Consider the following 21,145-nt stretch of genomic DNA (forward strand, 5'->3'; position numbering starts at 1 on the left):
CCACCTGCATGTCTTTTGTTGCAACGTCTGATCACACTGTGACACATGACGAAGTTGGTCATCTTCAGCTGCTGCTGCTTTGTTGGCAGACACGAAGTGATCTGAGAGTCTCAGTTTCAGCTGCAGAGAATAATCACATCAGGGAAGAAGATGTGCCCATAACAAGTCAGCCATTCTCTGCAATTATCTGGTTACATAGAGGAACCGTATGATTCCTGTACTTATATAATGCACATTTGTCAGACACATTGTTGCTTACGGCCACACCACCCTGAACATGCCTGATCTCGTAAGCCAAGCAGGGTTGAGCCTCCTTAGTACTTGGATGGGAGACTGCTTGGGAATACCAGGTGCTGTAAGCTTTTTCTCTTCTCTCTACCACCTGCATGTCTTTTGTTGCAACGTCTGATCACCCTGTGACACATGAGGAAGTTGGTCATCTTCAGCTGCTGCTGCTTTGTTGGCTGACACGAAGTGATCTGAGAGTCTCAGTTTAAGTTGCAGAGAATGATCACATCAGAGAAGATGATTTGCCCGCTACACATCAGCCTTTCTCGGCAATTATCTGGTTGCATAGAGGAACCGTATGATTCCAGTACCTATATAATGCACATTTGTCAGAGACATTGTTGCTTACGGCCACACCACCCTGAATAAGCCCGACCTCGTCTGATCTCGGACGCCAAGCAGGGTTGTACCTGGTTAGTACTTGGATGGGAGACAGCTTGGGAATACCAGGTGCTGTAAGCTTTTTCTCTTCTCTCTACCACCTGCATGTCTTTTGTTGCAACGTCTGATCACCCTGTGACACGTGAAGAAGTTAGTCATCTTCAGCTGCTGCTGCTTTGTTGATAGACACGAGGTGATCTGAGAGTCTCAGTTTCAGCTGCAGAGAATAATCACATCAAGGAGGAAGATGAACCCACTACAAGTCAGCCTTTTTCGGCAATTATCTGGTTATACAGAGGAAGTGTATGATTCCAGTACCTATATAATGCACAATTGTCACCGATATTTTTGCTTACGGCCACACCACCCTGAATAAGCCCGACCTCGTCTGATCTCGGAAGCCAAGCACGGTTGGGCCTGGTTAGTACTTGAATGGGAGACCGCTTGGGAATACCAGGTACCTTAAGCTTTTTCTCTTCTCTCTACCACCTGCATGTCTTTTGTTGCAACGTCTGATCACCCTGTGACACATGAGGAAGATGGTCATCTTCAGCTTCTGCTGCTTTGTTGGCAGACACGAAGTGATCTGAGAGTCTCATGTTCAGCTGGAGAAAATTATCACGTCAGGGAAGAAGATGTGCCCACTACAGATCAGCCTTTCTCAGCAATTATCTGGTTACATAGAGGAACCGTATGATTCCTGTACTTATATAATGCACATTTGTCAGACACATTGTTGCTTACGGCCACACCACCCTGAACATGCCTGATCTCGTAAGCCAAGCAGGGTTGAGCCTCCTTAGTACTTGGATGGGAGACTGCTTGGGAATACCAGGTGCTGTAAGCTTTTTCTCTTCTCTCTACCACCTGCATGTCTTTTGTTGCAACGTCTGATCACCCTGTGACACATGAGGAAGTTGGTCATCTTCAGCTGCTGCTGCTTTGTTGGCTGACACGAAGTGATCTGAGAGTCTCAGTTTAAGTTGCAGAGAATGATCACATTAGAGAAGATGATTTGCCCGCTACACATCAGCCTTTCTCGGCAATTATCTGGTTGCATAGAGGAACCGTATGATTCCAGTACCTATATAATGCACATTTGTCAGAGACATTGTTGCTTACGGCCACACCACCCTGAATAAGCCCGACCTCATCTGATCTCGGACGCCAAGCAGGGTTGTACCTGGTTAGTACTTGGATGGGACACAGCTTGGGAATACCAGGCGCTGTAAGCTTTTTCTCTTCTCTCTACCACCTGCATGTCTTTTGTTGCAACGTCTGATCACCCTGTGACACGTGAAGAAGTTAGTCATCTTCAGCTGCTGCTGCTTTGTTGATAGACACGAGGTGATCTGAGAGTCTCAGTTTCAGCTGCAGAGAATAATCACATCAAGGAGGAAGATGAACCCACTACAAGTCAGCCTTTTTCGGCAATTATCTGGTTATACAGAGGAAGTGTATGATTCCAGTACCTATATAATGCACATTTTTCACCAATATTGTTGCTTACGGCCACACCACCCTGAATAAGCCCAACCTCGTCTGATCTCGGAAGCCAAGCAGGGTTGGGCCTGGTTAGTACTTGAATGGGAGACTGCTTGGGAATACCAGGTGCCTTAAGCTTTTTCTCTTCTCTCTACCACCTGCATGTCTTTTGTTGCAACGTCTGATCACCCTGTGACACATGAGGAAGTTGGTCATCTTCATTTTCTGCTGCTTTGTTGGCAGACACGAAGTGATCTGAGAGTCTCAGTTTCAGCTGAAGAGAATAATCACATCAAGGAGGAAGATGAACCCACTACAAGTCAGCCTTTTTCGGCAATTATCTGGTTACACAGAGGAAGTGTATGATTCCAGTACCTATATAATGCACAATTGTCACCGATATTTTTGCTTACGGCCACACCACCCTGAATAAGCCCGACCTCGTCTGATCTCGGAAGCCAAGCACGGTTGGGCCTGGTTAGTACTTGAATGGGAGACCGCTTGGGAATACCAGGTACCTTAAGCTTTTTCTCTTCTCTCTACCACCTGCATGTCTTTTGTTGCAACGTCTGATCACCCTGTGACACATGAGGAAGTTGGTCATCTTCAGCTTCTGCTGCTTTGTTGGCAGACACGAAGTGATCTGAGAGTCTCATGTTCAGCTGGAGAAAATTATCACGTCAGGGAAGAAGATGTGCCCACTACAGATCAGCCTTTCTCAGCAATTATCTGGTTACATAGAGGAACCGTATGATTCCTGTACTTATATAATGCACATTTGTCAGACACATTGTTGCTTACGGCCACACCACCCTGAACATGCCTGATCTCGTAAGCCAAGCAGGGTTGAGCCTCCTTAGTACTTGGATGGGAGACTGCTTGGGAATACCAGGTGCTGTAAGCTTTTTCTCTTCTCTCTACCACCTGCATGTCTTTTGTTGCAACGTCTGATCACCCTGTGACACATGAGGAAGTTGGTCATCTTCAGCTGCTGCTGCTTTGTTGGCTGACACGAAGTGATCTGAGAGTCTCAGTTTAAGTTGCAGAGAATGATCACATCAGAGAAGATGATTTGCCCGCTACACATCAGCCTTTCTCGGCAATTATCTGGTTGCATAGAGGAACCGTATGATTCCTGTACCTATATAATGCACATTTGTCAGAGACATTGTTGCTTACGGCCACACCACCCTGAACATGCCCGACCTCGTCTGATCTCGGAAGCCAAGGAGGGTTGGGCCTGGTTAGTACTTAAATGGGAGACCGCTTGGGAATACCAGGAGCTGTAAGCTTTTTGTCTTCTCTCGACCACCTGCATGTCTTTTGTTGCAACGTCTGATCACCCTGTGACACATGACGAAGTTGGTCATCTTCAGCTGCTGCTGCTTTGTTGGCAGACACGAAGTGATCTGAGAGTCTCAGTTTCAGCTGCAGAGAATAATCACATCAGGGAAGAAGATGTGCCCATAACAAGTCAGCCTTTCTCTGCAATTATCTGGTTACATAGAGGAATTGTATGATTCCAGTACCTATATAATGCACATTTGTCACAGAAATTGTTCCTTACGGCCACACCACCCTGAATAAGCCCGACCTCGTCTGATCTCGGAAGCCAAGGAGGGTTGGGCCTGGTTAGTACTTTAATGGGAGACTGCTTGGGAATACCAGGTTCTGTAAGCGTTTTCTCTTCTCTCTACAACCTGCATGTCTTTTGTTGCAACGTCTGATCACCCTGTGACACATGAGGAAGTTGGTCATCTTCAGCTGCTGCTGCTTTGTTGGCAGACACGAAGTGATCTGAGAGTCTCAGTTTCAGCTGCAGAGAATAATCACATCAGGGAAGAAGATGTTTCCATAACAAGTCAGCCTTTCTCTGCAATTATCTGGTTACATAGAGGAAGTGTATGATTCCAGTACCTATATAATGCACATTTGTCACAGAAATTGTTCCTTACGGCCACACCACCCTGAATAAGCCCGACCTCGTCTGATCTTGGAAGCCAAGGAGGGTTGGGCCTGGTTAGTACTTTAATGGGAGACTGCTTGGGAATACCAGGTGCTGTAAGCGTTTTCTCTTCTCTCTACAACCTGCATGTCTTTTGTTGCAACGTCTGATCACCCTGTGACACATGAGGAAGTTGGTCATCTTCAGCAGCTGCTGCTTTGTTGGCAGACACGAAGTGATCTGAGAGTCTCAGTTTCAGCTGAAGAGAATGATCACATCAGAGAAGATGATATGCCCACTACACATCAGCCTTTCTCGGCAATTATCTGGTTTCATAGAGCAAGTGTATGATTCCAGTACCTATATAATTCACATTTGTAACAGATATTGTCGCTTACCGCCACACCTCCCTGAATAAGCCCCACCTTGTCTTATCTCGGAAGCCAAGCAGGGTTGGGTCTGGTTTGTACTTCAATGGGAGACTGCTTGGGAATACCAGGTGCTGTAAGCTGTTTCTCTTCTCTCTACCACCTGCATGTGTTTTGTTGCAACGTCTGATCACCCTGTGACACATGAGGAAGTTGGTCATCTTCAGCTGCTGCTGCTTTGTTGGCAGACACGAAGTGATCTAAGAGTCTCAGTTTCAGCTGAAGAGAATGATCACATCAGAGAAGATGATATGCCCACTACACATCAGCCTTTCTCGGCAATTATCTGGTTTCATAGAGGAAGTGTATGATTCCAGTACCTATATAATTCACATTTGTAACAAATATATTTGCTTACCGCCACACCACCCTGAATAAGCCCCACCTTGTCTTATCTCGGAAGCCAAGTAGGGTTGGGCCTGGTTAGTACTTAGATGGGAGACTGCTTGGGATTACCAGGTGCTGTAAGCTTTTTGTCTTCTCTCGACCACCTGCATGTCTTTTGTTGCAACGTCTGATCACCCTGTGACACATGAGGAAGTTGGTCATCTTCAGCTCCTGCTGCTTTGTTGGCAGACATGAGGTAATCTGAGAGTCTCAGTTTCAGCTGGAGAGAATAATCACATCAGAGAAGAAGATGTGCCCACTACAAGTCAGCTTTTCTCTGCAATTATTTGGTTGCATAGAGGAACCGTATGATTCCAGTACCTATATAATGCACATTTGTCACAGCCATTGTCGCTTACGGCCAAACCACCCTGAATAAGCCCGACCTCGTCTGATCTCGGAAGCCAAGCAGGTTTAGGCCTGCTTAGTACTTGATGGGAGACTGCTTGGGAATACCAGGTGCTGTAAGCTTTTTCTCTTCTCTCTACCACCTACATGTCTTTTGTTGCAACGTCTGATCACCCTGTGACACGTGAAGAAGCTGGTCATCTTCAGCTGCTGCTGCTTTGTTGATAGACACGAGGTGATCTGAGAGTCTCAGTTTCAGCTCCAGAGAATAATCACATCAAGGAGGAAGATGAACCCACTATAAGTCAGCCTTTTTCGGCAATTATCTGGTTATACAGAGGAAGTGTATGATTCCAGTACCTATATAATGCACATTTGTCACCGATATTGTTGCTTACGGCCACACCAACCTGAATAACCCCGACCTCGTCTGATCTCGTAAGCCAAGCAGGGTTGGGCCTCCTTAGTACTTGGATGGGAGACAGCTTGGGAATACCAGGTGCTGTAAGCTTTATCTCTTCTCTCTACCACCTGCATGTCTTTTGTTGCAACGTCTGATCACCCTGTGACACGTGAAGAAGTTGGTCATCTTCAGCTGCTGCTGCTTTGTTGGCTGACACGAAGTGATCTGAGAGTCTCAGTTTCAGTTGCAGATAATGATCACATCAGAGAAGATGATTTGCCCGCTACACATCAGCCTTTCTCGGCAATTATCTGGTTGCATAGAGGAACCGTATGATTCCATTACCTATATAATGCACATTTGTCAGAGACATTGTTGCTTACGGCCACACCACCCTGAATAAGCCCGACCTCGTCTGATCTCGGACGCCAAGCAGGGTTGTACCTGGTTAGTACTTGGATGGGAGACAGCTTGGGAATACCAGTTGCTGTACGCTTTTTCTCTTCTCTCTACCACCTGCATGTCTTTTGTTGCAACGTCTGATCACCCTGTGACACGTGAAGAAGTTAGTCATCTTCAGCTGCTGCTGCTTTGTTGATAGACACGAGGTGATCTGAGAGTCTCAGTTTCAGCTCCAGAGAATAATCACATCAAGGAGGAAGATGAACCCACTACAAGTCAGCCTTTTTCGGCAATTATCTGGTTATACAGAGGAAGTGTATGATTCCAGTACCTATATAATGCACATTTGTCACCGATATTGTTGCTTACGGCCACACCACCCTGAATAAGCCCGACCTCGTCTGATCTCGGAAGCCAAGCACGGTTGGGCCTGGTTAGTACTTGAATGGGAGACCGCTTGGGAATACCAGGTACCTTAAGCTTTTTCTCTTCTCTCTACCACCTGCATGTCTTTTGTTGCAACGTCTGATCACCCTGTGACACATGAGGAAGTTGGTCATCTTCAGCTTCTGCTGCTTTGTTGGCAGACACGAAGTGATCTGAGAGTCTCATGTTCAGCTGGAGAAAATTATCACGTCAGGGAAGAAGATGATTTGCCCGCTACACATCAGCCTTTCTCGGCAATTATCTGGTTGCATAGAGGAACCGTATGATTCCAGTACCTATATAATGCACATTTGTCAGAGACATTGTTGCTTACGGCCACACCACCCTGAATAAGCCCGACCTCGTCTGATCTCGGACGCCAAGCAGGGTTGTACCTGGTTAGTACTTGGATAGGAGACAGCTTGGGAATACCAGGTGCTGTAAGCTTTTTCTCTTCTCTCTACCACCTGCATGTCTTTTGTTGCAACGTCTGATCACCCTGTGACACGTGAAGAAGTTGGTCATCTTCAGCTGCTGCTGCTTTGTTGATAGACACGAGGTGATCTGAGAGTCTCAGTTTCAGTTGCAGAGAATGATCACATCAGAGAAGATGATTTGTCCGCTACACATCAGCCTTTCTCGGCAATTATCTGGTTGCATAGAGGAACCGTATGATTCCAGTACCTATATAATGCACATTTGTCAGAGACATTGTTGCTTACGGCCACACCACCCTGAATAAGCCCGACCTCGTCTGATCTCGGACGCCAAGCAGGGTTGTACCTGGTTAGTACTTGGATAGGAGTCAGCTTGGGAATACCAGGTGCTGTAAGCTTTTTCTCTTCTCTCTACCACCTGCATGTCTTTTGTTGCAACGTCTGATCACCCTGTGACACATGAGGAAGTTGGTCATCTTCAGCTGCTGCTGCTGCTTTGTTGGCAGACATGAAGTGATCTGAGAGTCTCAGTTTCAGCTCCAGAGAATAATCACATCAAGGAGGAAGATTAACCCACTACAAGTCAGCCTTTTTCGGCAATTATCTGGTTATACAGAGGAAGTGTATGATTCCAGTACCTATATAATGCACATTTGTCACCGATATTGTTGCTTACGGCCACACCACCCTGAATAAGCCCGACCTCGTCTGATCTCGGAAGCCAAGCACGGTTGGGCCTGGTTAGTACTTGAATGGGAGACCGCTTGGGAATACCAGGTACCTTAAGCTTTTTCTCTTCTCTCTACCACCTGCATGTCTTTTGTTGCAACGTCTGATCACCCTGTGACACATGAGGAAGTTGGTCATCTTCAGCTTCTGCTGCTTTGTTGGCAGACACGAAGTGATCTGAGAGTCTCATGTTCAGCTGGAGAAAATTATCACGTCAGGGAAGAAGATGATTTGCCCGCTACACATCAGCCTTTCTCGGCAATTATCTGGTTGCATAGAGGAACCGTATGATTCCAGTACCTATATAATGCACATTTGTCAGAGACATTGTTGCTTACGGCCACACCACCCTGAATAAGCCCGACCTCGTCTGATCTCGGACGCCAAGCAGGGTTGTACCTGGTTAGTACTTGGATAGGAGACAGCTTGGGAATACCAGGTGCTGTAAGCTTTTTCTCTTCTCTCTACCACCTGCATGTCTTTTGTTGCAACGTCTGATCACCCTGTGACACGTGAAGAAGTTGGTCATCTTCAGCTGCTGCTGCTTTGTTGATAGACACGAGGTGATCTGAGAGTCTCAGTTTCAGTTGCAGAGAATGATCACATCAGAGAAGATGATTTGTCCGCTACACATCAGCCTTTCTCGGCAATTATCTGGTTGCATAGAGGAACCGTATGATTCCAGTACCTATATAATGCACATTTGTCAGAGACATTGTTGCTTACGGCCACACCACCCTGAATAAGCCCGACCTCGTCTGATCTCGGACGCCAAGCAGGGTTGTACCTGGTTAGTACTTGGATAGGAGTCAGCTTGGGAATACCAGGTGCTGTAAGCTTTTTCTCTTCTCTCTACCACCTGCATGTCTTTTGTTGCAACGTCTGATCACCCTGTGACACGTGAAGAAGTTGGTCATCTTCAGCTGCTGCTGCTTTGTTGATAGACACGAGGTGATCTGAGAGTCTCAGTTTCAGCTCCAGAGAATAATCACATCAAGGAGGAAGATGAATCCACTACAAGTCAGCCTTTTTCGGCAATTATCTGGTTATACAGAGGAAGTGTATGATTCCAGTACCTATATAATGCACATTTGTCACCGATATTGTTGCTTATGGCCACACCACCCTGAATAAGCCCAACCTCGTCTGATCTCGGAAGCCAAGCAGGGTTGGGCCTGGTTAGTACTTGAATGGGAGACCGCTTGGGAATACCAGGTGCTGTAAGCTTTTTCTCTTCTCTCTACCACCTGCATGTCTTTTGTTGCAACGTCTGATCACCCTGTGACACATGAGGAAGTTGGCCATCTTCAGCTGCTGCTGCTTTGTTGGAAGACACGAAGTGATCTGAGAGTCTCAGTTTCAGCTAAAGAGAATAATCACTTCAGGGAAGAAGATGTGCCCACTACAGATCAGCCTTTCTCAGCAATTATCTGGTTACATAGAGGAACCGTATGATTCCTGTACTTATATAATGCACATTTGTCAGACACATTGTTGCTTACGGCCACACCACCCTGAACATGCCCGACCTCGTCTGATCTCGGAAGCCAAGCAGGGTTGAACCTCCTTAGTACTTGGATGGGAGACTGCTTGGGAATACCAGGTGCTGTAAGCTTCTTCTCTTCTCTCTACCACCTGCATGTCTTTTGTTGCAACGTCTGATCACCCTGTGACACATGAGGAAGTTGGTCATCTTCAGCTGCTGCTGCTTTGTTGGCTGACACGAAGTGATCTGAGAGTCTCAGTTTAAGTTGCAGAGAATGATCACATCAGAGAAGATGATTTGCCCGCTACACATCAGCCTTTCTCGGCAATTATCTGGTTGCATAGAGGAACCGTATGATTCCAGTACCTATATAATGCACATTTGTCAGAGACATTGTTGCTTACGGCCACACCACCCTGAACATGCCCGACCTCGTCTGATCTCGGAAGCCAAGGAGGGTTGGGCCTGGTTAGTACTTAAATGGGAGACCGCTTGGGAATACCAGGAGCTGTAAGCTTTTTGTCTTCTCTCGACCACCTGCATGTCTTTTGTTGCAACGTCTGATCACCCTGTGACACATGACGAAGTTGGTCATCTTCAGCTGCTGCTGCTTTGTTGGCAGACACGAAGTGATCTGAGAGTCTCAGTTTCAGCTGCAGAGAATAATCACATCAGGGAAGAAGATGTGCCCATAACAGATCAGCCTTTCTCTGCAATTATCTGGTTACATAGAGGAATTGTATGATTCCAGTACCTATATAATGCACATTTGTCACAGAAATTGTTCCTTACGGCCACACCACCCTGAATAAGCCCGACCTCGTCTGATCTCGGAAGCCAAGGAGGGTTGGGCCTGGTTAGTACTTTAATGGGAGACTGCTTGGGAATACCAGGTTCTGTAAGAGTTTTCTCTTCTCTCTACAACCTGCATGTCTTTTGTTGCAACGTCTGATCACCCTGTGACACATGAGGAAGTTGGTCATCTTCAGCTGCTGCTGCTTTGTTGGCAGACACGAAGTGATCTGAGAGTCTCAGTTTCAGCTGCAGAGAATAATCACATCAGGGAAGAAGATGTTTCCATAACAAGTCAGCCTTTCTCTGCAATTATCTGGTTACATAGAGGAAGTGTATGATTCCAGTACCTATATAATGCACATTTGTCACAGAAATTGTTCCTTACGGCCACACCACCCTGAATAAGCCCGACCTCGTCTGATCTCGGAAGCCAAGGAGGGTTGGGCCTGGTTAGTACTTTAATGGGAGACTGCTTGGGAATACCAGGTGCTGTAAGCGTTTTCTCTTCTCTCTACAACCTGCATGTCTTTTGTTGCAACGTCTGATCACCCTGTGACACATGAGGAAGTTGGTCATCTTCAGCAGCTGCTGCTTTGTTGGCAGACACGAAGTGATCTGAGAGTCTCAGTTTCAGCTGAAGAGAATGATCACATCAGAGAAGATGATACACCCGCTACACATCAGCCTTTCTCGGCAATTATCTGGTTGCATAGAGGAACCGTATGATTCCAGTGCCTATATAATGCACATTTGTCAGATACATTGCTGCTTACGGCCACACCACCCTGAACATGCCCGACCTCGTCTGATCTCAGAAGCCAAGCAGGGTTGGTCCTGGTTAGTACTTGAATGGGAGACTGCTTGGGAATACCAGGTGCTGTAAGCGTTTACTCTTCTCTCTACAACCTGCATGTCTTTTGTTGCAACGTCTGATCACCCTGTGACACATGAGGAAGTTGGTCATCTTCAGCAGCTGCTGCTTTGTTGGCAGACACGAAGTGATCTGAGAGTCTCAGTTTCAGCTGAAGAGAATGATCACATCAGAGAAGATGATATGCCCACTACACATCAGCCTTTCTCGGCAATTATCTGGTTTCATAGAGCAAGTGTATGATTCCAGTACCTATATAATTCACATTTGTAACAGATATTGTCGCTTACCGCCACACCACCCTGAATAAGCCCCACCTTGTCTTATCTCGGAAGCCAAGCAGGGTTGGGTCTGGTTTGTACTTCAATGGGAGACTGCTTGGGAATACCAGGTGCTGTAAGCTGTTTCTCTTCTCTCTACCACCTGCATGTGTTTTGTTGCAACGTCTGATCACCCTGTGACACATGAGGAAGTTGGTCATCTTCAGCTGCTGCTGCTTTGTTGGCAGACACGAAGTGATCTAAGAGTCTCAGTTTCAGCTGAAGAGAATGATCACATCAGAGAAGATGATATCCCCACTACACATCAGCCTTTCTCGGCAATTATCTGGTTTCATAGAGGAAGTGTATGATTCCAGTACCTATATAATTCACATTTGTAACAAATATATTTGCTTACCGCCACACCACCCTGAATAAGCCCCACCTTGTCTTATCTCGGAAGCCAAGTAGGGTTGGGCCTGGTTAGTACTTAGATGGGAGTCTGCTTGGGATTACCAGGTGCTGTAAGCTTTTTGTCTTCTCTCGACCACCTGCATGTCTTTTGTTGCAACGTCTGATCACCCTGTGACACATGAGGAAGTTGGTCATCTTCAGCTCCTGCTGCTTTGTTGGCAGACATGAGGTAATCTGAGAGTCTCAGTTTCAGCTGGAGAGAATAATCACATCAGAGAAGAAGATGTGCCCACTACAAGTCAGCTTTTCTCTGCAATTATTTGGTTGCATAGAGGAACCGTATGATTCCAGTACCTATATAATGCACATTTGTCACAGACATTGTCGCTTACGGCCACACCACCCTGAATAAGCCCGACCTCGTCTGATCTCGGAAGCCAAGCAGGTTTAGGCCTGCTTAGTATTTGATGGGAGACTGCTTGGGAATACCAGGTGCTGTAAGCTTTTTCTCTTCTCTCTACCACCTGCATGTCTTTTGTTGCAACGTCTGATCACCCTGTGACACGTGAAGAAGCTGGTCATCTTCAGCTGCTGCTGCTTTGTTGATAGACACGAGGTGATCTGAGAGTCTCAGTTTCAGCTCCAGAGAATAATCACATCAAGGAGGAAGATGAACCCACTATAAGTCAGCCTTTTTCGGCAATTATCTGGTTATACAGAGGAAGTGTATGATTCCAGTACCTATATAATGCACATTTGTCACCGATATTGTTGCTTACGGCCACACCACCCTGAATAAGCCCAACCTCGTCTGATCTCGGAAGCCAAGCAGGGTTGGGCCTCCTTAGTACTTGGATGGGAGACTGCTTGGGAATACCAGGTGCTGTAAGCTTCTTCTCTTCTCTCTACCACCTGCATGTCTTTTGTTGCAACTTCTGATCACCCTGTGACACATGAGGAAGTTGGTCATCTTCAGCTGCTGCTGCTTTGTTGGCTGACACGAAGTGATCTGAGAGTCTCAGTTTCAGTTGCAGATAATGATCACATCAGAGAAGATGATTATCTGGTTCCATAGAGGAACCGTATGATTCCAGTACCTATATAATGCACATTTGTCAGAGACATTGTTGCTTACGGCCACACCACCCTGAATAAGCCCGACCTCGTCTGATCTCGGACGCCAAGCAGGGTTGTACCTGGTTAGTACTTGGATAGGAGACAGCTTGGGAATACCAGGTGCTGTAAGCTTTTTCTCTTCTCTCTACCACCTGCATGTCTTTTGTTGCAACGTCTGATCACCCTGTGACACGTGAAGAAGTTGGTCATCTTCAGCTGCTGCTGCTTTGTTGATAGACACGAGGTGATCTGAGAGTCTCAGTTTCAGTTGCAGAGAATGATCACATCAGAGAAGATGATTTGTCCGCTACACATCAGCCTTTCTCGGCAATTATCTGGTTGCATAGAGGAACCGTATGATTCCAGTACCTATATAATGCACATTTGTCAGAGACATTGTTGCTTACGGCCACACCACCCTGAATAAGCCCGACCTCGTCTGATCTCGGACGCCAAGCAGGGTTGTACCTGGTTAGTACTTGGATAGGAGACAGCTTGGGAATACCAGGTGCTGTAAGCTTTTTCTCTTCTCTCTACCACCTGCATGTCTTTTGTTGCAACGTCTGATCACCCTGTGACACGTGAAGAAGTTGGTCATCTTCAGCTGCTGCTGCTTTGTTGATAGACACGAGGTGATCTGAGAGTCTCAGTTTCAGTTGCAGAGAATGATCACATCAGAGAAGATGATTTGTCCGCTACACATCAGCCTTTCTCGGCAATTATCTGGTTGCATAGAGGAACCGTATGATTCCAGTACCTATATAATGCACATTTGTCAGAGACATTGTTGCTTACGGCCACACCACCCTGAATAAGCCCGACCTCGTCTGATCTCGGACGCCAAGCAGGGTTGTACCTGGTTAGTACTTGGATTGGAGTCAGCTTGGGAATACCAGGTGCTGTAAGCTTTTTCTCTTCTCTCTACCACCTGCATGTCTTTTGTTGCAACGTCTGATCACCCTGTGACACGTGAAGAAGTTGGTCATCTTCAGCTGCTGCTGCTTTGTTGATAGACACGAGGTGATCTGAGAGTCTCAGTTTCAGCTCCAGAGAATAATCACATCAAGGAGGAAGATGAATCCACTACAAGTCAGCCTTTTTCGGCAATTATCTGGTTATACAGAGGAAGTGTATGATTCCAGTACCTATATAATGCACATTTGTCACCGATATTGTTGCTTACGGCCACACCACCCTGAATAAGCCCAACCTCGTCTGATCTCGGAAGCCAAGCAGGGTTGGGCCTGGTTAGTACTTGAATGGGAGACCGCTTGGGAATACCAGGTGCCTTAAGCTTTTTCTCTTCTCTCTACCACCTGCATGTCTTTTGTTGCAACGTCTGATCACCCTGTGACACATGAGGAAGTTGGCCATCTTCAGCTGCTGCTGCTTTGTTGGAAGACACGAAGTGATCTGAGAGTCTCAGTTTCAGCTAAAGAGAATAATCACTTCAGGGAAGAAGATGTGCCCACTACAGATCAGCCTTTCTCAGCAATTATCTGGTTACATAGAGGAACCGTATGATTCCTGTACTTATATAATGCACATTTGTCAGACACATTGTTGCTTACGGCCACACCACCCTGAACATGTCTGATCTCGGAAGCCAAGCAGGGTTGAACCTCCTTAGTACTTGGATGGGAGACTGCTTGGGAATACCAGGTGCTGTAAGCTTCTTCTCTTCTCTCTACCACCTGCATGTCTTTTGTTGCAACGTCTGATCACCCTGTGACACATGAGGAAGTTGGTCATCTTCAGCTGCTGCTGCTTTGTTGGCTGACACGAAGTGATCTGAGAGTCTCAGTTTAAGTTGCAGAGAATGATCACATCAGAGAAGATGATTTGCCCGCTACACATCAGCCTTTCTCGGCAATTATCTGGTTGCATAGAGGAACCGTATGATTCCAGTACCTATATAATGCACATTTGTCAGAGACATTGTTGCTTACGGCCACACCACCCTGAACATGCCCGACCTCGTCTGATCTCGGAAGCCAAGGAGGGTTGGGCCTGGTTAGTACTTAAATGGGAGACCGCTTGGGAATACCAGGAGCTGTAAGCTTTTTGTCTTCTCTCGACCACCTGCATGTCTTTTGTTGCAACGTCTGATCACCCTGTGACACATGACGAAGTTGGTCATCTTCAGCTGCTGCTGCTTTGTTGGCAGACACAAAGTGATCTGAGAGTCTCAGTTTCAGCTGCAGAGAATAATCACATCAGGGAAGAAGATGTGCCCATAACAAGTCAGCCTTTCTCTGCAATTATCTGGTTACATAGAGGAATTGTATGATTCCAGTACCTATATAATGCACATTTGTCACAGAAATTGTTCCTTACGGCCACACCACCCTGAATAAGCCCGACCTCGTCTGATCTCAGAAGCCAAGCAGAGTTGGGCCTGGTTAGTACTTGGGTGGGAGACCGCTTGAAAATACCAGGTGCTGTAAGCTTTTTCTCTTCTCTCTACAACCTGCATGTCTTTTTTTGCAACGTCTGATCACCCTGTGACACATGAGGAAGTTGGTCATCTTCAGCTGCTGCTGCTTTGTTGGCAGACACGAAGTGATCTGAGAGTCTCAGTTTCAGCTGAAGAGAATGATCACATCAGAGAAGATGATATGCCCACTACACATCAGCCTTTCTCGGCAATTATCTGGTTACATAGAGGAATTGTATGATTCCAGTACCTATATAATGCACATTTGTCACAGAAATTGTTCCTTACGGCCACACCACCCTGAATAAGCCCGACCTCGTCTGATCTCGGAAGCCAAGGAGGGTTGGGCCTGGTTAGTACTTTAATGGGAGACTGCTTGGGAATACCAGGTTCTGTAAGAGTTTTCTCTTCTCTCTACAACCTGCATGTCTTTTGTTGCAACGTCTGATCACCCTGTGACACATGAGGAAGTTGGTCATCTTCAGCTGCTGCTGCTTTGTTGGCAGACACGAAGTGATCTGAGAGTCTCAGTTTCAGCTGCAGAGAATAATCACATCAGGGAAGAAGATGTTTCCATAACAAGTCAGCCTTTCTCTGCAATTATCTGGTTACATAGAGGAAGTGTATGATTCCAGTACCTATATAATGCACATTTGTCACAGAAATTGTTCCTTACGGCCACACCACCCTGAATAAGCCCGACCTCGTCTGATCTCGGAAGCCAAGGAGGGTTGGGCCTGGTTAGTACTTTAATGGGAGACTGCTTGGGAATACCAGGTGCTGTAAGCGTTTTCTCTTCTCTCTACAACCTGCATGTCTTTTGTTGCAACGTCTGATCACCCTGTGACACATGAGGAAGTTGGTCATCTTCAGCAGCTGCTGCTTTGTTGGCAGACACGAAGTGATCTGAGAGTCTCAGTTTCAGCTGAAGAGAATGATCACATCAGAGAAGATGATATGCCCACTACACATCAGCCTTTCTCTGCAATTATCTGGTTTCATAGAGCAAGTGTATGATTCCAGTACCTATATAATTCACATTTGTAACAAATATTGTCGCTTACCGCCACACCACCCTGAATAAGCCCCACCTTGTCTTATCTCGGAAGCCAAGCAGGGTTGGGTCTGGTTTGTACTTCAATGGGAGACTGCTTGGGAATACCAGGTGCTGTAAGCTGTTTCTCTTCTCTCTACCACCTGCATGTGTTTTGTTGCAACGTCTGATCACCCTGTGACACATGAGGAAGTTGGTCATCTTCAGCTGCTGCTGCTTTGTTGGCAGACATGAGGTAATCTGAGAGTCTCAGTTTCAGCTGGAGAGAATAATCACATCAGAGAAGAAGATGTGCCCACTACAAGTCAGCTTTTCTCTGCAATTATTTGGTTGCATAGAGGAACCGTATGATTCCAGTACCTATATAATGCACATTTGTCACAGACATTGTCGCTTACGGCCAAACCACCCTGAATAAGCCCGACCTCATCTGATCTCGGAAGCCAAGCAGGTTTAGGCCTGCTTAGTACTTGATGGGAGACTGCTTGGGAATACCAGGTGCTGTAAGCTTTTTCTCTTCTCTCTACCACCTGCATGTCTTTTGTTGCAACGTCTGATCACCCTGTGACACGTGAAGAAGTTGGTCATCTTCAGCTGCTGCTGCTTTGTTGATAGACACAAGGTGATCTGAGAGTCTCAGTTTCAGCTCCAGAGAATAATCACATCAAGGAGGAAGATGAATCCACTACAAGTCAGCCTTTTTCGGCAATTATCTGGTTATACAGAGGAAGTGTATGATTCCAGTACCTATATAATGCACATTTGTCACCGATATTGTTGCTTACGGCCACACCACCCTGAATAAGCCCGACCTCGTCTGATCTCGGAAGCCAAGCACGGTTGGGCCTGGTTAGTACTTGAATGGGAGACCGCTTGGGAATACCAGGTACCTTAAGCTTTTTCTCTTCTCTCTACCACCTGCATGTCTTTTGTTGCAACGTCTGATCACCCTGTGACACATGAGGAAGTTGGTCATCTTCAGCTTCTGCTGCTTTGTTGGCAGACACGAAGTGATCTGAGAGTCTCATGTTCAGCTGGAGAAAATTATCACGTCAGGGAAGAAGATGATTTGCCCGCTACACATCAGCCTTTCTCGGCAATTATCTGGTTGCATAGAGGAACCGTATGATTCCAGTACCTATATAATGCACATTTGTCAGAGACATTGTTGCTTACGGCCACACCACCCTGAATAAGCCCGACCTCGTCTGATCTCCGACGCCAAGCAGGGTTGTACCTGGTTAGTACTTGGATAGGAGACAGCTTGGGAATACCAGGTGCTGTAAGCTTTTTCTCTTCTCTCTACCACCTGCATGTCTTTTGTTGCAACGTCTGATCACCCTGTGACACGTGAAGAAGTTGGTCATCTTCAGCTGCTGCTGCTTTGTTGATAGACACGAGGTGATCTGAGAGTCTCAGTTTCAGTTGCAGAGAATGATCACATCAGAGAAGATGATTTGTCCGCTACACATCAGCCTTTCTCGGCAATTATCTGGTTGCATAGAGGAACCGTATGATTCCAGTACCTATATAATGCACATTTGTCAGAGACATTGTTGCTTACGGCCACACCACCCTGAATAAGCCCGACCTCGTCTGATCTCGGACGCCAAGCAGGGTTGTACCTGGTTAGTACTTGGATAGGAGTCAGCTTGGGAATACCAGGTGCTGTAAGCTTTTTCTCTTCTCTCTACCACCTGCATGTCTTTTGTTGCAACGTCTGATCACCCTGTGACACATGAGGAAGTTGGTCATCTTCAGCTTCTGCTGCTTTGTTGGCAGACACGAAGTGATCTGAGAGTCTCATGTTCAGCTGGAGAAAATTATCACGTCAGGGAAGAAGATGATTTGCCCGCTACACATCAGCCTTTCTCGGCAATTATCTGGTTGCATAGAGGAACCGTATGATTCCAGTACCTATATAATGCACATTTGTCAGAGACATTGTTGCTTACGGCCACACCACCCTGAATAAGCCCGACCTCGTCTGATCTCGGACGCCAAGCAGGGTTGTACCTGGTTAGTACTTGGATAGGAGACAGCTTGGGAATACCAGGTGCTGTAAGCTTTTTCTCTTCTCTCTACCACCTGCATGTCTTTTGTTGCAACATCTGATCACCCTGTGACACGTGAAGAAGTTGGTCATCTTCAGCTGCTGCTGCTTTGTTGATAGACACGAGGTGATCTGAGAGTCTCAGTTTCAGTTGCAGAGAATGATCACATCAGAGAAGATGATTTGTCCGCTACACATCAGCCTTTCTCGGCAATTATCTGGTTGCATAGAGGAACCGTATGATTCCAGTACCTATATAATGCACATTTGTCAGAGACATTGTTGCTTACGGCCACACCACCCTGAATAAGCCCGACCTCGTCTGATCTCGGACGCCAAGCAGGGTTGTACCTGGTTAGTACTTGGATAGGAGTCAGCTTGGGAATACCAGGTGCTGTAAGCTTTTTCTCTTCTCTCTACCACCTGCATGTCTTTTGTTGCAACGTCTGATCACCCTGTGACACGTGAAGAAGTTGGTCATCTTCAGCTGCTGCTGCTTTGTTGATAGACACGAGGTGATCTGAGAGTCTCAGTTTCAGCTCCAGAGAATAATCACATCAAGGAGGAAGATGAACCCACTACAAGTCAGCCTTTTTCGGCAATTATCTGGTTATACAGAGGAAGTGTATGATTCCAGTACCTATATAATGCACATTTGTCACCGATATTGTTGCTTACGGCCACACCACCCTGAATAAGCCCGACCTCGTCTGATCTCGGAAGCCAAGCACGGTTGGGCCTGGTTAGTACTTGAATGGGAGACCGCTTGGGAATACCAGGTACCTTAAGCTTTTTCTCTTCTCTCTACCACCTGCATGTCTTTTGTTGCAACGTCTGATCACCCTGTGACACATGAGGAAGTTGGTCATCTTCAGCTTCTGCTGCTTTGTTGGCAGACACGAAGTGATCTGAGAGTCTCATGTTCAGCTGGAGAAAATTATCACGTCAGGGAAGAAGATGATTTGCCCGCTACACATCAGCCTTTCTCGGCAATTATCTGGTTGCATAGAGGAACCGTATGATTCCAGTACCTATATAATGCACATTTGTCACCGATGTTGTTGCTTATGGCCACACCACCCTGAATAAGCCCAACCTCGTCTGATCTCGGAAGCCAAGCAGGGTTGGGCCTGGTTAGTACTTGAATGGGAGACCGCTTGGGAATACCAGGTGCCTTAAGCTTTTTCTCTTCTCTCTACCACCTGCATGTCTTTTGTTGCAACGTCTGATCACCCTGTGACACATGAGGAAGTTGGCCATCTTCAGCTGCTGCTGCTTTGTTGGAAGACACGAAGTGATCTGAGAGTCTCAGTTTCAGCTAAAGAGAATAATCACTTCAGGGAAGAAGATGTGCCCACTACAGATCAGCCTTTCTCAGCAATTATCTGGTTACATAGAGGAACCGTATGATTCCTGTACTTATATAATGCACATTTGTCAGACACATTGTTGCTTACGGCCACACCACCCTGAACATGCCCGACCTCGTCTGATCTCGGAAGCCAAGCAGGGTTGAGCCTCCTTAGTACTTGGATGGGAGACAGCTTGGGAATACCAGGTGCTGTAAGCTTTTTCTCTTCTCTCTACCACCTGCATGTCTTTTGTTGCAACGTCTGATCACCCTGTGACACATGAGGAAGTTGGTCATCTTCAGCTGCTGCTGCTTTGTTGGCTGACACGAAGTGATCTGAGAGTCTCAGTTTCAGTTGCAGAGAATGATCACATCAGAGAAGATGATTTGCCCGCTACACATCAGCCTTTCTCGGCAATTATCTGGTTGCATAGAGGAACCGTAGTTGGCAGACACGAAGTGATCTGAGAGTCTCAGTTTCAGCTGCAGAGAATAATCACGTCAGGGAAGAAGATGTGCCCACTACACATCAGCCTTTCTCGGAAATGATCTGGTTGCATAGAGGAACCGTATGATTCCAGTACCTATATAATGCACATTTGTCAGAGACATTGTTGCTTACGGCCACACCACCCTGAACATGCCCGACCTCGTCTGATCTCGGAAGCCAAGGAGGGTTGGGCCTAGTTAGTACTTGGATGGAAGACCTCTTGGGAATACCAGGTGCTTTAAGCTTTTTCTCTTCTCTCTACCACCTGCATGTCTTTTGTTGCAACGTCTGATCACCCTATGACACATGAGGAAGTTGGTCATCTTCAGCAGCTGCTGCTGCTTTGTTGGCAGACACGAAGTGATCTGAGAGTCTCAGTTTCAGTTGCAGAGAATGATCACATCAGAGAAGATTATTTGCCCGCTACACATCAGCCTTTCTCGGCAATTATCTGGTTGCATAGAGGAACCGTATGATTCCAGTACCTATATAATGCACATTTGTCAGAGACATTGTTGCTTACGGCCACACCACCCTGAAGAAGCCTGACCTCGTCTGATCTCGGACGCCAAGCAGGGTTGTACCTGGTTAGTACTTGGATGGGAGACAGCTTGGGAGTACCAGGTGCTGTAAGCTTTTTCTCTTCTCTCTACCACCTGCATGTGTTTTGTTGCAACGTCTGATCACCCTGTGACACATGAGGAAGTTGGTCATCTTCAGCTGTTGCTGCTTTGTTGATAGACACGAGGTGATCTGAGAGTCTCAGTTTCAGCTGAAGAGAATAATCACATCAAGGAGGAAGATGAGCCCACTACAAGTCAGCCTTTTTCGGCAATTATCTGGTTACACAGAGGAAGTGTATGATTCCAGTACCTATATAATGCACATTTGTCACCGATATTGTTGCTTACGGCCACACCACCCTGAATAAGCCCGACCTCGTCTGATCTCGGAAGCCAAGCAGGGTTGGGCCTGGTTAGTACTTTAATGGGAGACTGCTTGGGAATACCAGGTGCTGTAAGCGTTTTCTCTTCTCTCTACAACCTGCATGTCTTTTGTTGCAACGTCTGATCACCCTGTGACACATGAGGAAGTTGGTCATCTTCAGCTGTTGCTGCTTTGTTGGAAGACACGAAGTGATCTGAGAGTCTCAGTTTCA

General features: G+C 46.5%; 45 pseudogenes; all 45 read left to right on the plus strand.

Annotated features, from left to right (window-relative positions):
- Positions 1-631: 631 nt before the first annotated feature.
- On the plus strand, positions 632-750 carry LOC140290553 (5S ribosomal RNA; annotated as a pseudogene).
- Positions 751-1,019: 269 nt separating this feature from the next.
- LOC140266735 (5S ribosomal RNA) lies at positions 1,020-1,138 on the plus strand (annotated as a pseudogene).
- A 647-nt stretch (positions 1,139-1,785) lies between these two features.
- Positions 1,786-1,904, plus strand: LOC140291284 (5S ribosomal RNA; annotated as a pseudogene).
- A 269-nt stretch (positions 1,905-2,173) lies between these two features.
- On the plus strand, positions 2,174-2,292 carry LOC140281397 (5S ribosomal RNA; annotated as a pseudogene).
- A 269-nt stretch (positions 2,293-2,561) lies between these two features.
- Positions 2,562-2,680, plus strand: LOC140266740 (5S ribosomal RNA; annotated as a pseudogene).
- Positions 2,681-3,327: 647 nt separating this feature from the next.
- Positions 3,328-3,446, plus strand: LOC140300688 (5S ribosomal RNA; annotated as a pseudogene).
- Positions 3,447-3,715: 269 nt separating this feature from the next.
- LOC140293770 (5S ribosomal RNA) lies at positions 3,716-3,834 on the plus strand (annotated as a pseudogene).
- A 269-nt stretch (positions 3,835-4,103) lies between these two features.
- LOC140292294 (5S ribosomal RNA) lies at positions 4,104-4,222 on the plus strand (annotated as a pseudogene).
- Positions 4,223-5,267: 1,045 nt separating this feature from the next.
- On the plus strand, positions 5,268-5,385 carry LOC140294432 (5S ribosomal RNA; annotated as a pseudogene).
- Positions 5,386-5,654: 269 nt separating this feature from the next.
- LOC140296816 (5S ribosomal RNA) lies at positions 5,655-5,773 on the plus strand (annotated as a pseudogene).
- Positions 5,774-6,042: 269 nt separating this feature from the next.
- Positions 6,043-6,161, plus strand: LOC140296684 (5S ribosomal RNA; annotated as a pseudogene).
- A 269-nt stretch (positions 6,162-6,430) lies between these two features.
- Positions 6,431-6,549, plus strand: LOC140266745 (5S ribosomal RNA; annotated as a pseudogene).
- Positions 6,550-6,821: 272 nt separating this feature from the next.
- On the plus strand, positions 6,822-6,940 carry LOC140290024 (5S ribosomal RNA; annotated as a pseudogene).
- Positions 6,941-7,209: 269 nt separating this feature from the next.
- On the plus strand, positions 7,210-7,328 carry LOC140292218 (5S ribosomal RNA; annotated as a pseudogene).
- Positions 7,329-7,600: 272 nt separating this feature from the next.
- LOC140266752 (5S ribosomal RNA) lies at positions 7,601-7,719 on the plus strand (annotated as a pseudogene).
- Positions 7,720-7,991: 272 nt separating this feature from the next.
- On the plus strand, positions 7,992-8,110 carry LOC140290025 (5S ribosomal RNA; annotated as a pseudogene).
- A 269-nt stretch (positions 8,111-8,379) lies between these two features.
- LOC140292219 (5S ribosomal RNA) lies at positions 8,380-8,498 on the plus strand (annotated as a pseudogene).
- Positions 8,499-8,767: 269 nt separating this feature from the next.
- On the plus strand, positions 8,768-8,886 carry LOC140299999 (5S ribosomal RNA; annotated as a pseudogene).
- Positions 8,887-9,155: 269 nt separating this feature from the next.
- LOC140291722 (5S ribosomal RNA) lies at positions 9,156-9,274 on the plus strand (annotated as a pseudogene).
- A 269-nt stretch (positions 9,275-9,543) lies between these two features.
- LOC140300689 (5S ribosomal RNA) lies at positions 9,544-9,662 on the plus strand (annotated as a pseudogene).
- A 269-nt stretch (positions 9,663-9,931) lies between these two features.
- On the plus strand, positions 9,932-10,050 carry LOC140293228 (5S ribosomal RNA; annotated as a pseudogene).
- Positions 10,051-10,319: 269 nt separating this feature from the next.
- LOC140288561 (5S ribosomal RNA) lies at positions 10,320-10,438 on the plus strand (annotated as a pseudogene).
- A 269-nt stretch (positions 10,439-10,707) lies between these two features.
- LOC140317738 (5S ribosomal RNA) lies at positions 10,708-10,826 on the plus strand (annotated as a pseudogene).
- A 1,045-nt stretch (positions 10,827-11,871) lies between these two features.
- LOC140296186 (5S ribosomal RNA) lies at positions 11,872-11,989 on the plus strand (annotated as a pseudogene).
- A 269-nt stretch (positions 11,990-12,258) lies between these two features.
- On the plus strand, positions 12,259-12,377 carry LOC140291694 (5S ribosomal RNA; annotated as a pseudogene).
- Positions 12,378-12,614: 237 nt separating this feature from the next.
- LOC140290027 (5S ribosomal RNA) lies at positions 12,615-12,733 on the plus strand (annotated as a pseudogene).
- A 269-nt stretch (positions 12,734-13,002) lies between these two features.
- LOC140290028 (5S ribosomal RNA) lies at positions 13,003-13,121 on the plus strand (annotated as a pseudogene).
- Positions 13,122-13,390: 269 nt separating this feature from the next.
- On the plus strand, positions 13,391-13,509 carry LOC140288398 (5S ribosomal RNA; annotated as a pseudogene).
- Positions 13,510-13,778: 269 nt separating this feature from the next.
- LOC140312060 (5S ribosomal RNA) lies at positions 13,779-13,897 on the plus strand (annotated as a pseudogene).
- Positions 13,898-14,544: 647 nt separating this feature from the next.
- On the plus strand, positions 14,545-14,663 carry LOC140300692 (5S ribosomal RNA; annotated as a pseudogene).
- Positions 14,664-14,932: 269 nt separating this feature from the next.
- LOC140290867 (5S ribosomal RNA) lies at positions 14,933-15,051 on the plus strand (annotated as a pseudogene).
- A 269-nt stretch (positions 15,052-15,320) lies between these two features.
- LOC140293229 (5S ribosomal RNA) lies at positions 15,321-15,439 on the plus strand (annotated as a pseudogene).
- Positions 15,440-15,708: 269 nt separating this feature from the next.
- On the plus strand, positions 15,709-15,827 carry LOC140288562 (5S ribosomal RNA; annotated as a pseudogene).
- A 657-nt stretch (positions 15,828-16,484) lies between these two features.
- Positions 16,485-16,602, plus strand: LOC140293585 (5S ribosomal RNA; annotated as a pseudogene).
- A 269-nt stretch (positions 16,603-16,871) lies between these two features.
- On the plus strand, positions 16,872-16,990 carry LOC140266758 (5S ribosomal RNA; annotated as a pseudogene).
- Positions 16,991-17,262: 272 nt separating this feature from the next.
- On the plus strand, positions 17,263-17,381 carry LOC140294748 (5S ribosomal RNA; annotated as a pseudogene).
- Positions 17,382-17,650: 269 nt separating this feature from the next.
- Positions 17,651-17,769, plus strand: LOC140292221 (5S ribosomal RNA; annotated as a pseudogene).
- A 272-nt stretch (positions 17,770-18,041) lies between these two features.
- On the plus strand, positions 18,042-18,160 carry LOC140290029 (5S ribosomal RNA; annotated as a pseudogene).
- Positions 18,161-18,429: 269 nt separating this feature from the next.
- Positions 18,430-18,548, plus strand: LOC140292222 (5S ribosomal RNA; annotated as a pseudogene).
- A 269-nt stretch (positions 18,549-18,817) lies between these two features.
- LOC140266771 (5S ribosomal RNA) lies at positions 18,818-18,936 on the plus strand (annotated as a pseudogene).
- A 272-nt stretch (positions 18,937-19,208) lies between these two features.
- On the plus strand, positions 19,209-19,327 carry LOC140305691 (5S ribosomal RNA; annotated as a pseudogene).
- Positions 19,328-19,596: 269 nt separating this feature from the next.
- On the plus strand, positions 19,597-19,715 carry LOC140292984 (5S ribosomal RNA; annotated as a pseudogene).
- Positions 19,716-20,112: 397 nt separating this feature from the next.
- Positions 20,113-20,231, plus strand: LOC140282267 (5S ribosomal RNA; annotated as a pseudogene).
- Positions 20,232-20,503: 272 nt separating this feature from the next.
- On the plus strand, positions 20,504-20,622 carry LOC140295062 (5S ribosomal RNA; annotated as a pseudogene).
- A 269-nt stretch (positions 20,623-20,891) lies between these two features.
- LOC140299181 (5S ribosomal RNA) lies at positions 20,892-21,010 on the plus strand (annotated as a pseudogene).
- Positions 21,011-21,145: the final 135 nt, after the last annotated feature.

This window comes from Leuresthes tenuis, unplaced genomic scaffold (assembly GCF_036924035.1).
Source record: "Leuresthes tenuis unplaced genomic scaffold, fLeuTen1.0.hap1 SCAF_1, whole genome shotgun sequence".
In the NCBI taxonomy this organism is placed as follows: domain Eukaryota; kingdom Metazoa; phylum Chordata; class Actinopteri; order Atheriniformes; family Atherinopsidae; genus Leuresthes; species Leuresthes tenuis.